Source organism: Pleuronectes platessa, chromosome 6 (genome assembly GCF_947347685.1).
Source record: "Pleuronectes platessa chromosome 6, fPlePla1.1, whole genome shotgun sequence".
NCBI lineage: Eukaryota > Metazoa > Chordata > Actinopteri > Pleuronectiformes > Pleuronectidae > Pleuronectes > Pleuronectes platessa.
In genome coordinates, this window is record NC_070631.1 from 593,985 (window position 1) to 606,484 (window position 12,500).

The following is a 12,500-nucleotide window of genomic DNA, read 5'->3' on the forward strand; positions in this document are numbered from 1 at the left end:
AAACTTTGACATTTCTATATAAATACCTTCTTCACTTTTCACTGTTGAAAGTTTTGTGTTGCATGTATGTGTTAATGTTTGGAGCAGAATAAAGTTTTGAATAGAAATTTACCTTCAAACTTCCAGTTGATGCAACAGATTAAAATTCATTTCATTAAGCAGTGATTTAATAAAACACTTTAAATCATGTACTTTGCTCTGAAAGTGAAACTTTCATTTAATGCAAAGTCTACACGTCAGTGATTCATTTAATTCAGGCTTACTTTGTGTTAAGAAGTCTGATATCATTTAATAGTATTATCTTTAATTAATTAGTTAATTAGTTATTTAGTAGTTTCCTTTGGTTTGAATGAATTTAGAACTCTGACAGGAAACATTCCTCCTGTGGAGCATCTGTAATATTGTGTAGTTGTAAAACATAAAGAATATCCCCCAGTGGAGAAGAGAGGTTGTTTCCTCCTCCTCCTCCTCCCCTGACAACCCCCCCCCCCCCCCCCCCCCCCATCTGAAAACCAGGCTGCCATATTAACACCACGCAGCCACCAGGCATCGTTCATGAGGTTATGAACACTAACAAAGGATCAGAGTCTGAAGGAGAAGTCGTTTGGTTTCTTCTGGTTCAAAATGTCCTTCAGGGTTTGTGTTTCCTGTTTTGAGGAAGTTTGAGGAAATGTGTTTTATGAATTTGAGATAAAGTTTAATTCTGTTTCCTGTTGTCTGAAGAACTGGTGTGTGTGTGTGTGTGTGTGTGTGTGTGTGTGTGTGTGTGTGTGTGTGTGTGTGTGTGTGTGTGTGTGTGTGTGTGTGTGTGTGTGTGTAGGGCAGTTAGTTTTATCTGAATGTACCCCATGTATCCTAGCAACAGGCTGGTTTGGAAATGCAATAGAGAGAGAGAGAGAGAGAGAGAGAGAGATTTTTGATTTTTCACAAGCACTTTATTTACATTTTTCTCATTTTACAAAACACTTTCCTGCATCATTATTCAAATAAATAGACAAAGGTGCTGCTGTTAAAAAACCTTAGTCTGTTAAAAAGTGTGGAAAGGACAGCTCATTGTTGGTGACGGTGCAGAGGATGTCATTAAAACACCAAATTATTTTAAAAGACTCGAGATCAGATATCATTGTGTAAAAACTGAACTCGAGTCGGAGTCTGGCCCGGAGGTTTACCCCCCCCCCCCCCCCCCCCGCTTCCTGCCCGTCTCTGTTCTCTACCCGGTTTTTCCTACTAATGTAAATGTCCATCTTGGCCTCACCTGAGAGGTGGTTCAGGAGCTGCCACTTATCTTTATCTGCTTTGTTGTAGGCAGCTCCCATGATAAAAACCTTCTCAGTTAAAAGAAGAAACTTGTCAGTCTCTTGCACTCAGTAAAAACGTGATAAATAGTCTCACGCATGTCGCAGAATGGACACTTGTTAAGAACGGTGGGATTAAGAATAGAAATAAAAGCGTTGGAAGCGACGGCGCCGTGTAAACTTCTCCACTGGAGGTCGCTGTTCTTTTCTTGAGGGGAGGTTTGTATAAAATCCTCCACTGTGGGCTGGGTCCATGCTCCCCCCACCTCCGTGACCACACAGTGGGGGGTCTGTTGCTCAGTCCGGTCTGGTGGATGCTTTTCACACAGTTTCTGTATATTGTCTCTTTGTCTATTTTGTGTATTGTCAGTTTGTGTGTGTTTATTTCAGTTAGTAGGGGGCCGGTCTTTTCTCCCAGGCCTGGGCTCAAGATAATATCTGGATAGGGGTCTGCAGCCTCTGGTGTGGTTTCCCCCCTCTGGTAGGCCCTCAGGAGGTCCTTTTCCCGGATGGAGAGCCTCTGGGTCCAGAGCTCCAGGATCCTCTGGGCCATCCGGGTAGACTGCAGCCCCAGCAGGGAGCACCGGGCCTGGGAGTTGTTGAGTGCCGGCCCCACTGCATCCACCAGCTGCTGTAAGGTCACTGTTCCAGACCGGGTCAGCGCCGCCATAAGGCCGGGTGTTGTTGTGCCGCTGACGTCCAGTCTGGCTCCATTCACGAGTGGTTCTCTCAACAACCAGTACAGAGAGTCTGCTTTTTGACACCTTGTTTTGTTAAAAAGGGCCCATGATTTAAAAACACCTTGATAAAAAGGAGGCAACCCACTTAATTTTAATAATTTAGAATCTGTTAAAAACAGAGCATCATCCAACCCCAGGTTATTGGCACGCCTAAGGATGCTGCTGGCCACATCTCTCCACACCAGATCTGCTGGACCTGTGAGGTACTTTTTAATGAACTGGAGTCTAAAAGTTGCAGTCCGGCTGGCCAGGTGGACGAGGCCCTGTCCCCCCTCCTCCCTGGCTAAAAACAGCACCCCCTGTGGCCCCCAGTGTAGACCCCCCCAGAAAAAATCCACCATTTTCTTCTGTAAAGTGGAAAGCAAGCCAGGGGGGGGTTCCACACACATCAGGTGGTGCCACAGTTGGGATGCCACAAGATTATTTAAAACCAGTACCCTCCCTCTAAGAGACATCTTTGGGAGCAGCCATTTCCATTTTAACAGTTTGTTTTCTATTTTTTCTGTGACGTTCTCCCAGTTCTTCTTATGTATGTCGTCGTTTCCTAAAAACACCCCGAGGTACTTTATGCCCTCCCTCTTCCATTTCAGGTTTTGGGGGAGAACTGGGAGACCTCCAGGCCACTCCCCGACCGCGAGGGCTTCGCTTTTTTTCCAATTGACCCTCGCGGCCGATGCCACGCTAAAATCATTTAAGATTTTGGCTAAAACATCTACATCCGTCTGGTCTTTAATAAAAACAATAAGATCGTAGGCATAAGCTGATAAAATCATGTTGCCACTAAAACCAGGATAAAACACACCTTGCATGCTGGATCTTATTCTGCGGAGGAGAGGTTCCAAGGAGAGTGCGTAGAGCATCCCCGACAGAGCACAGCCCTGCCTGACACCTCTACCCACCCTGAAAGGAGCACTCAGACTGCCGTTGATCTTTAACACGCTCTCAACGTCACGGTACAGCACCTTGATCTTAGCTATGAAGCCAGCGCTGAACCCAAACTTCCCCATCACTTTCCACAGGAAGCTGTGTTCAACGCGGTCAAAAGCTTTTTCTTGGTTTAGGGAAATCAAGCCTATATCTACATCTAATGAACTGGAGACATCCAAAAGGTCTCGAATGAGGTGGACATTGTCCACCATGGACCTGCCGGGCACGCAGTAGGTCTGGTCCCTGTGGATGACCTGCTCCATAGCCTTCCCCAGCCTGGAGGCCAGTGCTTTGGACAGAAGTTTGTAATCCACACAGAGCAATGACACAGGGCGCCAGTTCTTGATGTCCTGCAGGTTCCCCTTCTTTGGGAGCAGTGTGAGGACAGCCCTCCTGCAGGACACTGGCATGGAGCCAGACGCCAGACACTCATTAAAAACCTGTAAAAGATCGTGCGATAAAATGCCCCAGTAAGCTTTATAAAACTCCGGTGTCAGTCCGTCAATGCCAGGAGCCCGCCGTCCCTGCATGCCCTGCAGGGCGGTCAGCAGCTCCTGCATCCGGAGGGGGGCAGGAGCTGTGAGTTGGACTCTTCTGAGATCTGAGGTAGTTCTTCACAGAACTCCTCCCTGCCTGTGTGTCCTTCCTCAGAAGAGTACAGTGCTTCATAAAAACTCACAGCCCGCTCTCTGATCTGGCTCCATCAGCTCTTCCCCTGTGTCTGAGAGCAGGGTGTGGATTACTCTCCTCTGCCCGTTCTTTTTCTCCAGACTGAAGAAGTAACTAGTTGGAGCATCCATGTCACTGATGTTCAGGAACCGAGACCTGACTAACGCGCCCTGTACTTTACGTTCTAACAGGTCGGCTAAAGCCATTTTTTTTTCTTTGAGGCTTTCAATATAACCTCGATTTCCGGTGGACTCACTTAAATGTTCTAGTTCCACTATGTCGGTCTCTAGATCTTTCATAGATCGGGTGGCGTCTCTTGTGACATTGAGGGTGTGTTGTTGACACAATAGGCGTATTTGTGTCTTACCGTGGTCCCACCACTGCCTAAGATTACTAAACTCGCCCTTCCTGTCTAAAAACACCCCAGAAATACATAAGAACATCTGTAAAACTCTTATCTAATGTTAAAACAGAATTAAAATGCCAATAGGCGCTCTTGGGTAAAACATTCCTGATAAAAACATGACATAAAAGCAGGGAATGATCACTAAAACCAGCCGGCATGATGGCGCAGCTTTTAAAAATGTTAAAATGATGTTTAAAACAATAAATCCTGTCTAACCTGGCTGAGGAGATCCTACTCTCTCTGATGTGGGACCAGGTGTACTGTCTGCAGTCTGGGTGCATCCTCCTCCACACGTCCACCAGGCCGTGAGAGCGGACCAGCTGCTTTAAGGCGTGCTGAGAGGCTGGATGAGGCTCTGCGTGGTTGAGGTCTAAAACCGCATCTTCAGTGCAGTTAAAATCCCCCCCCAAGAACAAAAAATCCTCCATGGCACAATCATTAAGAATCTCACTTATTTTCAGTAAAAGCTGCTTCCTCTCTGCACCGGTTGCTGGAGCATAAACGTTAATAAAAACAGCAGTGAAATGGTGGAACTGAGCTTTGGCTAAAAGAAGCCTCCCCTGGATCACATGTTTGACCTCCAGCGAGTTCGGTTTAAAAGCCGTGGAGAAGAGGAAGCCCACTCCTGCGCTCAGGGAAGTGTTGTGACTTAAAATGGCCTCCCCTCCCCACTCCCTCCTCCAGTCAGACTCATTATTAAAATCACTATGAGTTTCTTGTAAAAACATGACATCAATTTTTTTCATTTTCATAGTTTCATAAATACAGGTTCTTTTCTTTTGATCTCTTGCACCGTTCACGTTTAAAACCCCAACTTTAAAAACATCCATGTTGTTTAAAATGTTAGAGACAAAAACAGAAAACAATAAATTAATTAATACAACCATTGCTGTCCTTTCCATCACTGCTCAGTTGTCTCTTTGCTCTGAGCACAAGTTTTTTAAGTCTAAAAACTTCCTGGTCTGTGAGGCCAGACTCCTCCCTCTGGCTCATGTGGAGTCTGGCCGAGGAAATAAAAAGACCGAGATCTGGGAAGTGTTCTTCGAGTATGAGTTGCTGATTTTTTGTTTGATGTAAAAATGATTTAAATTTATCTACACTGAGGGTTTTCTTCTTTTGGCTGCTGTTAAAAGGCGGAAAAGTCGCTTTTGTCTCACACTCACTCACCTCACTGTCCATTTGCACTTTACTCGTCTTTGCCTCATTTAAAACTGTCCTAGCTGACCTCCTACGTTTTACTGTTTTCTTTTCCTTTATTGATTCTTCCTCCATCTCCTCCTCCTCCACCTGCTCACTCCACACCATCCTGCCCTCAGCTGCTTCTCCTCCTCTCCTTCCACTGTCCCCCTCCCTCCTGCTCAACACTTTTTTCTTCACCCGTCACCTCCTCCACCTGTTTGATAACTACACCACCCTCTTCCTCCCCTTTATCTCCCACCTCCTTTTCCTCTACCTCACCCACAACATCCTCCACCACAACATCCTCCACCCTCACACCCGGTGTATTAACAAAACTCACCCCTGGTGATGGCTCGGTCACAGCATCGCTCCTCCTCGGAGATGTTGGAGGAGAAAACCGTGGTGCAGCGACCGGGCGCCCAGATGTGACGGCCAGCCCCTCCGCGGCCGGCCCCCCGGAGGGACCGGTCAGCCCCCCCGAGGGGACCGGCCAGCCCCCCGGAGGGACCGGCCAGCCCCGCGGCCACCGTCCCCCCAGGGGGGTCCGCCGCCGGGCAGCGGGTCCCCGCCGCTCCGGTACCGGAGGAGCCTCGGGGCCCCCGCACCAGCGCTCGTAGCCGCATCAGGACCGGGCGGAGCCGGGTCACTCCGCTTCGGACAGGCTCTCACCGTGTGTCCCTCCTCTCCGCACCCGAAACACTTCATCACCGATGAAGTGGCGAAAATCACGTAGTCATAATCATCTACTTTAACATGGAAGCGGAGGTTGAGCTCCTCGTTCCGGTTGTTCAGTATCATGTAGAGCTGTCTGCGGTGGGACACTACGTGTTTCAGTAATGGAGACTTACATCCAGACAACAACTTCCGTATGGGGGACGCTACCTTCCCATGTCTGGACAGCTCTCTACTGAGGAACTCATCGGTGATGAACGGAGGGACATTGGACAGGACCACCTTGGTAGCGGGTTGGGACAAAGGCAGTACCTGTACAAAACACCCGTTCACGGTGATACCTGTCTCCACCACGGAGTTCACCTTCTCCACGCGGTCCAGGAACACGACCACGGCGCTGTTCATTCCGAGCGGCCGACACCACGCAGCTGTGACCGACCTTCTCCCCCACAGCGAGACCGATGCTTTCCACGCTGCAGGGGAAACTCACACATACCCTAACCCCGTGTTTACGTGTCAGTGATTTAAAATTACAGCCGGCCATGACGGCCACCACGCCACCAGCAAGACGCTGGTGAAGTGAAAAACACCCACAGCCCAAACCACCAGAAAATAAACTACTGTGACTCTAATGTGATATGTGCTTGAAAAAAATATAACATTAACTACAAACAAATAGAAAGTGAGAAACGAAAATCGCACTCGCTCCGACACTCGCTCACAGCGCCACACTCATGCACCGAGAGAGAGAGAGAGAGAGAGAGAGAGAGAGAGAGAGAGAGAGAGAGAGAGAGAGAGAGAGAGAGAGAGAGAGAGAGAGAGAGAGAGAGAGAGAGAGAGAGAGAGAGAGAGAGAGAGAGAGAGAGAGAGAGAGAGAGAGAGAGAAAGGTAGAGAGAGAGAGAGATAGAGAGAGAGGTAGAGGTAGTGAGAGGTAGAGAGGTAGAACCTGATTCTCAAGTCCACCTGGTTGAAGACGTGTCCCCATGAACCAAACACTGGCCCAGTCCTTGACATGAGGTAAAGGACTGAAGGAGGAGTGAAGGTTGTTGGTTCAGGTCTGGTTTGCTCTGCTCTCAGGTCAGAGACCTTGAGGCAGCGACACTTGGTTCAATGAGAAGAAGTGAGAAGATGAGAAGATCTTTGTTCCTCATGGAAAGTGAAAACATCTCTGTTGGAGGGTTTGGATCCGTGCAGGAGGAACCTGTCAGCAAGTCGTTATTTATTTATTATTCCTCTAAAAGGTGTGACTGTTATTAAACATCATGTATTTACTTCAGATTACACAATAAAGGAAATTGTTGTTTTTAGAGAAACTGTATTTCTGTTAAAGAAAAGTTTATTATGATGTAAAACGACCTTTGAAGGTCAAGTTTCCAGAATAAAGGACAGTCTGTCCTCTGTCTGTCCCCAGTGTGTGGACAGTGTCTCCGGGCCGGACTCGTCCCTCAAGCGCGTGGCGGTGGTGGAGGACTTCTTCTCCATCATCTTCTCCATGCACGTGGAGATCAGCAGCGATCCGGCCAAAGCTCCCAAACACGCCGGCCAGAAGAAAACCTACAAAGCTGTAAGTGTTCGAACATGTGAACCTTTGCTGTCGTCCCGTGACGGTGGCTCACCCGCTCCGCCCTCCGCCCTCCTGGATTCTCTCTTTCATAACTCGTGTCGTCTGTTGCTTCACCCCCCCCCCCCCCCCCCTCTCTCTCTTCCTCTTCAGTTTGGCTTCATTCCTCTTTTTCTGTCTGTTTTTTCCTCTGATCCAGTTTCAGTTTCACACCAGAATCTAAACCGGATTCTTCACTTCAGGGTTTTTCATTACGTTCAAAAGATAAAAAACAAATTCTGTGAGTTGTAAAATTAGTAAAAAGATAAATTAGCAGATAAATAGAATCATATATTTTTGGATTAAGTAATTTTTCAAACTAAAACTGAGCCTTTTCTTAGTTTCAGTACTTTTCTGTGTTTGTGATAATAAACTGAAGATTCTGGGTTTGATTCACTGGTCGTGTGAACAGCTTCTTTCAAACAGCTGGACTGAGGAGCTGGAGGTCAGAGGTCAACCACCTCCTGGTCTCTGCTCCTCAGACCAGGAGCTGAACCTTCAGACCTGATGATTTACATTTCATGGTTTGAGTTGTGAGGACGGATGTGTAGGTTCACTGCCCTCTGTTGGTTACACACTGTAAGTGCAGGTCTTCTCATCTCAAACTCTTCTCACCCTCCTCTTCGTCTTCATCAACCTTTACTTGATGTTGTTATTTAGTTGTGTCTCTTTCACAGACTTGGTTTGGATTGTGTCCTTCAATATTTACTGTACATACAGTGAGAGCCAGGAAGTGAGTCACTGTGTTCAGTTCTTCAGGTTCTTCACCAGAGGTTGTGAGTGACACTTGCCTTCGCCCCCCCCCCCCCCCCCCCCTTCTTACACACACACACACACACACACATGCACGGAGGCTTTGGAGCACCCCCCCTCCACCCACGCTGGCTGTGCTCCACCCTTCCTTTGTGCCTCTCTTCCTGAATAAGAGTGTGATTTATGCAGATTCACACCCACAGTAGATTTATGAATTCACGTCTGCAGCAGGTTTCTCTTGAAACAGGAAACTCGTCTTCTCGGCCAATCAGGCGTTGACGTGTGGGCGTCGAGCGTCTGGAGCCATGAGGAGAGAAACCATTGATCTCAGAGTCCCTCAGAATAAAGTTGCTTTTGACTTTGACATGAATAATTCATTGAATCAGAAACTTTCACTCACATTCTGGGAAATAATAAGAAATGAGATAGAGAGGTATCCAGTGATGTCATCATCATACCAACAACCATAATAACCATGATGTTAATTATTGTTTACTCTGATATCTGTGTTGATTTATCAGATTTATAAAATTAGGTTTTAGAACTGGACTGATTCATACGACTCAAAGTCAGAAACATTATCTCCAACATGAATGTGATTAAATTAAATGATAATAATGGAAATGATGATAATAATGATAATAATGATAATGATGATAATAATAATGATATAATAATAATGATAATAATGATGATGATAATGATAATAATAATGATAATGATAATAATGATGATAATAATGATAATAATGATAATGATGATAATAATGATGATAATAATAATGATATAATAATAATGATAATAATGATGATAATAATGATAATAATGACAATGATGATAATAATGATGATAATAATAATGATATAATAATAATGATAATAATGATGATGATAATGATAATAATAATGATGATAATAATGATAATAATGATAATGATGATAATAATGATGATAATAATAATGATATAATAATAATGATAATAATGATAAAGATAATGATGATAATTATATAATAATGATAATAATAATGATAATAATAAATAATAAAGTGTTGTCATCTGAACCAACACAGAGTGACCAGCAGCTTCTGTTTTAACTCTATTTTAACAAATCTTAAGATCATCTGAAGGAATTTCTTCAGATTTGGTGCGTGGAGGTCAAAGGTCAAGGTTAAATATCAGGTCAGCCTGTAGGGGGCCGGGGACTCATTTATCAGCTGATTTCAGTCTGGTCTTGTTCCTTGTGAATTAAATATCTCAGGATCACCTCAGGGGAATTCTTTCAGATTTGTCGCACATGTTCACTTGGACTCTCTGATTAACCGATTCGATTTTGCTGGTCAAAGGTCAAAGGTCAAGGTCACTGTGACCTCACCAAGCATGTTTTGATCAGTGGTTGGCGAGTGGACACCTGCAGCTCTGTCACTTTAGTTTTCAGTATGAAAGACGATGTGTCTCTGTGTCTCAGATTGCAGAGACGTACGCCTTCCTGCCCAGAGAGGCGGTGACCCACTTCCTGATGAGCTGTGGCGAGTGTCAGAAGAGGATGCACATCAGCTCCACAGGACCAGACTTCAGAGGTACTGATGCTTTCCTCTCTATTCCACCGCGCCGGCGCCACCCAGTGGGCCGGAGGTTTCATGCGTCCATGTTGTCGCTTCTCTTCTGAACGTGACACGTGACTGACGAACTGATAAGATTCAGGAGGTCAAAGGTCAAGGTCACTGTGACCTCATGTTATTGTGAATGCAGGATCTCAGGGACACGTGGAGGGGCTGTCGGTGGAGGCGTCGGCCACTGGGCCTCGAGTCTAATTCATTTTTTATCTTGCTGGAAAAGGGAACATGTGATTGTTGAAGGGAACTTTTAAATCAGAGTCATTTTTTAGCACAAACACGTGGATATGACCGTTTGTTCAAGTTAATAATAAACTGCATCAGACTTTAACCAGTCCCACAGTGCAACACTTCACATTAACACTGAGCTGGACATTGAAGTAACTGATTCTGTCTGAACTAAACAGAAAATCTAAAAACTTTATTCTGTTTCCTCAAATAAGTTAGAAATTTCCTTCACATGAGAGCTTGTTGTGTGTACTTGTAATCCGACGCAGACAGACGAGACCAACACAACAAACTTTCAGACAAACATTTATTAAGTAAACAAAACACCTCGTTTTCAGAAGCGTGAGTGGTCGCTGCGTCTACACGCGCCGCCATCGGATCAACCTAGAGACTGGTGTGAGTCCAGAGAAGACATGGCCGACAGTCACATGTTACACTGAGTGTCTCCACAAAATAACACAAACTGTTCAACACAACAGGCACAAAATGTCTCTCAGACACTTTCTGTCCCTTGTCTCTGCTGGGAACCTCCCATCATCAATTATTTCCCAGCATGCACCTGTTCCCAGGTGAGGTGGTGCTCTTCTCGTTACATCTGGTTTGTCACAGAGGAAATGATCCATGTGTTTGACTCATAGACTGAATATAAAGGCTTTGACTGGGATGTGCTGCTGTTATACTGCAGCGCCACCTGTGGGTCAAAAGTAGAAAAGCCACCACCGCTCTGCACCTGATGCAGAAATGAAAACGTCCCATTTTTAAGTCCAGAGTTTTGATCTTTTGTGTCAAAGACAAAACTCTGATTTTAAACTCAAAGTGATTTCAATGTGTTGAACTTTGTGTTGAACTAAATCAATTTGTGACGTGAATCCAGGAACTTTAAGATCATAAACAAACATATACACAGAATGTGGTTCTACACACATGGAGACACACTGAGGGACAAAGGTGGACAATAATAAAGACAAACTTAAACACACTGTATGTGACTCTTTATAGAGGGGTTATATATTCTGCTTGTGTTGTGTCATTTCAATAAACACATTCTTCATGTGAATAAACACAATCGGGGCAGGAAGGTTGCTGGTTTGAATCCGGTTCAGATGGGGTCTTCCTGTGTGGAGTCTGCATGTTCTCCCCATGTTTTCTCCAGGTGCTCCGGCTTCATCTCACAAACACATGCAGATTAGGGGTTGTGTAGATTGGAGACTACACACAAGCTGCTGCTGCTTCAGCCTCTGGATCCTCAGGACACAGCTCAGCCTCCGTCCACACACACTGTCCTCTTCACACTCACCTACACAAAGATCACCTCCTCCCACCTGTTGAGAGAAGAAGACATCAGTGTCACAGAGACTCACTTCATCAGCTGTGAGTCAGTGATGCAGCTCATCCAGTAGAAAGAGCAGCAGGGACTTCAGTCCTGTTCAGAGGTGGAGCAGCTTCCTCTCTGCTTCATGTTCACGTGTTGGAATGAACACGCTAAGAGCTCAGTGTGTGTCCTCTGCATGTCAAAGTGCAGAGTAGACACCTGAGAGGTGGATTTACTGCTGTTACAGGTGAAGCCATGTTTCACTGTGTGTTGATGAACATCTGCTTCTGACAAACTGGGACCAGAGGAGACAGATGGACCTCAGCAGAGGTTCTGCTCTGTATAAAGAGCTCCTGGTTACCATGTGATGAGGAGAGGCTTCAGTCCCACTGATCTCAGAGCTGTGACAAAGATCCACCTGATCAGTTCTTCACCGATGAAGTGAGAGGACAAACTGTCTCAGATCAGATGAAGACGACACCGTCTCTGTCCCTCGTGTGAGGCTGTCAGCTGTGGTCCAGCTTGTGTAAGTTACAGCGCCCCCTGGTGGCATCTGGTCAAAATATATCACGTGACCACGACATAATAACGTGTGAACGAGATAAATAACTCGAGACCACGAGATCTGAATCTGTTGTTTACTAACAAGACGAGTGGAAGACAAGAAGACACACACTGTCTCACTGTCTCTGAGGACACACACTGTCTCCCTGTCTCTGAGGACACACACTGACTCTGAGGACACACACTGTCTCACTGTCTCTGAAGACACACACTGTCTCACTGTCTCTGAGGACACACACTGTCTCACTGTCTCTGAGGACACACACTGTCTCACTGACTCTGAGGACACACACTGTCCCTGAGGACACACACTGTCTCACTCTCTCTGAGGACACACACATGGACCTGTCTCCAGGAAGCTGAGGACATCTGGTGTTTTGGGGACAGGATGAGTCTGGAGACATTGAGATGTTCTGGGTGAGTTAGAGATCAACTGAACCAACCAGACGTTGATTTAAACTTCCCTTATCCGTCCCTTTAAGGAGAGTGTGCACCACACAACAGTGTAGAGTCACTGTGGTCAGTGGGCGGAGCTTCTAT

At 45.8% G+C, this 12,500-nt stretch overlaps 3 protein-coding genes across 5 annotated transcripts in view; 1 reads left to right on the plus strand and 2 right to left on the minus strand.

Moving 5' to 3' along the window:
- Positions 1-12,500, minus strand: part of LOC128441955 (NLR family CARD domain-containing protein 3-like) — a 69,632-nt gene that overhangs the window by 46,979 nt on the left and 10,153 nt on the right. The window lies entirely within an intron of this gene.
- The window catches only part of LOC128441977 (COMM domain-containing protein 7), a 33,819-nt gene that overhangs the window by 6,680 nt on the left and 14,639 nt on the right, over positions 1-12,500 (plus strand). The window contains exons 1-3 of one of the 3 annotated variants that reach the window (XR_008338786.1): positions 6,840-7,130; positions 7,301-7,453; positions 9,709-9,820. The gene's annotated coding sequence lies outside the window, so the exon portion shown is untranslated. Of the gene's footprint in view, positions 1-6,839; positions 7,131-7,300; positions 7,454-9,708; positions 9,821-12,500 lie in introns of those variants that run through there. The other 2 variants (XR_008338785.1, XM_053424124.1) reach the window with 2 other exon arrangements.
- Positions 10,378-12,500, minus strand: part of LOC128441951 (NLR family CARD domain-containing protein 3) — a 60,209-nt gene continuing 58,086 nt past the window's right edge. The window contains exon 14 of the mRNA XM_053424083.1: positions 10,378-11,372. The gene's annotated coding sequence lies outside the window, so the exon portion shown is untranslated. The remainder of the gene's footprint in view (positions 11,373-12,500) is intronic.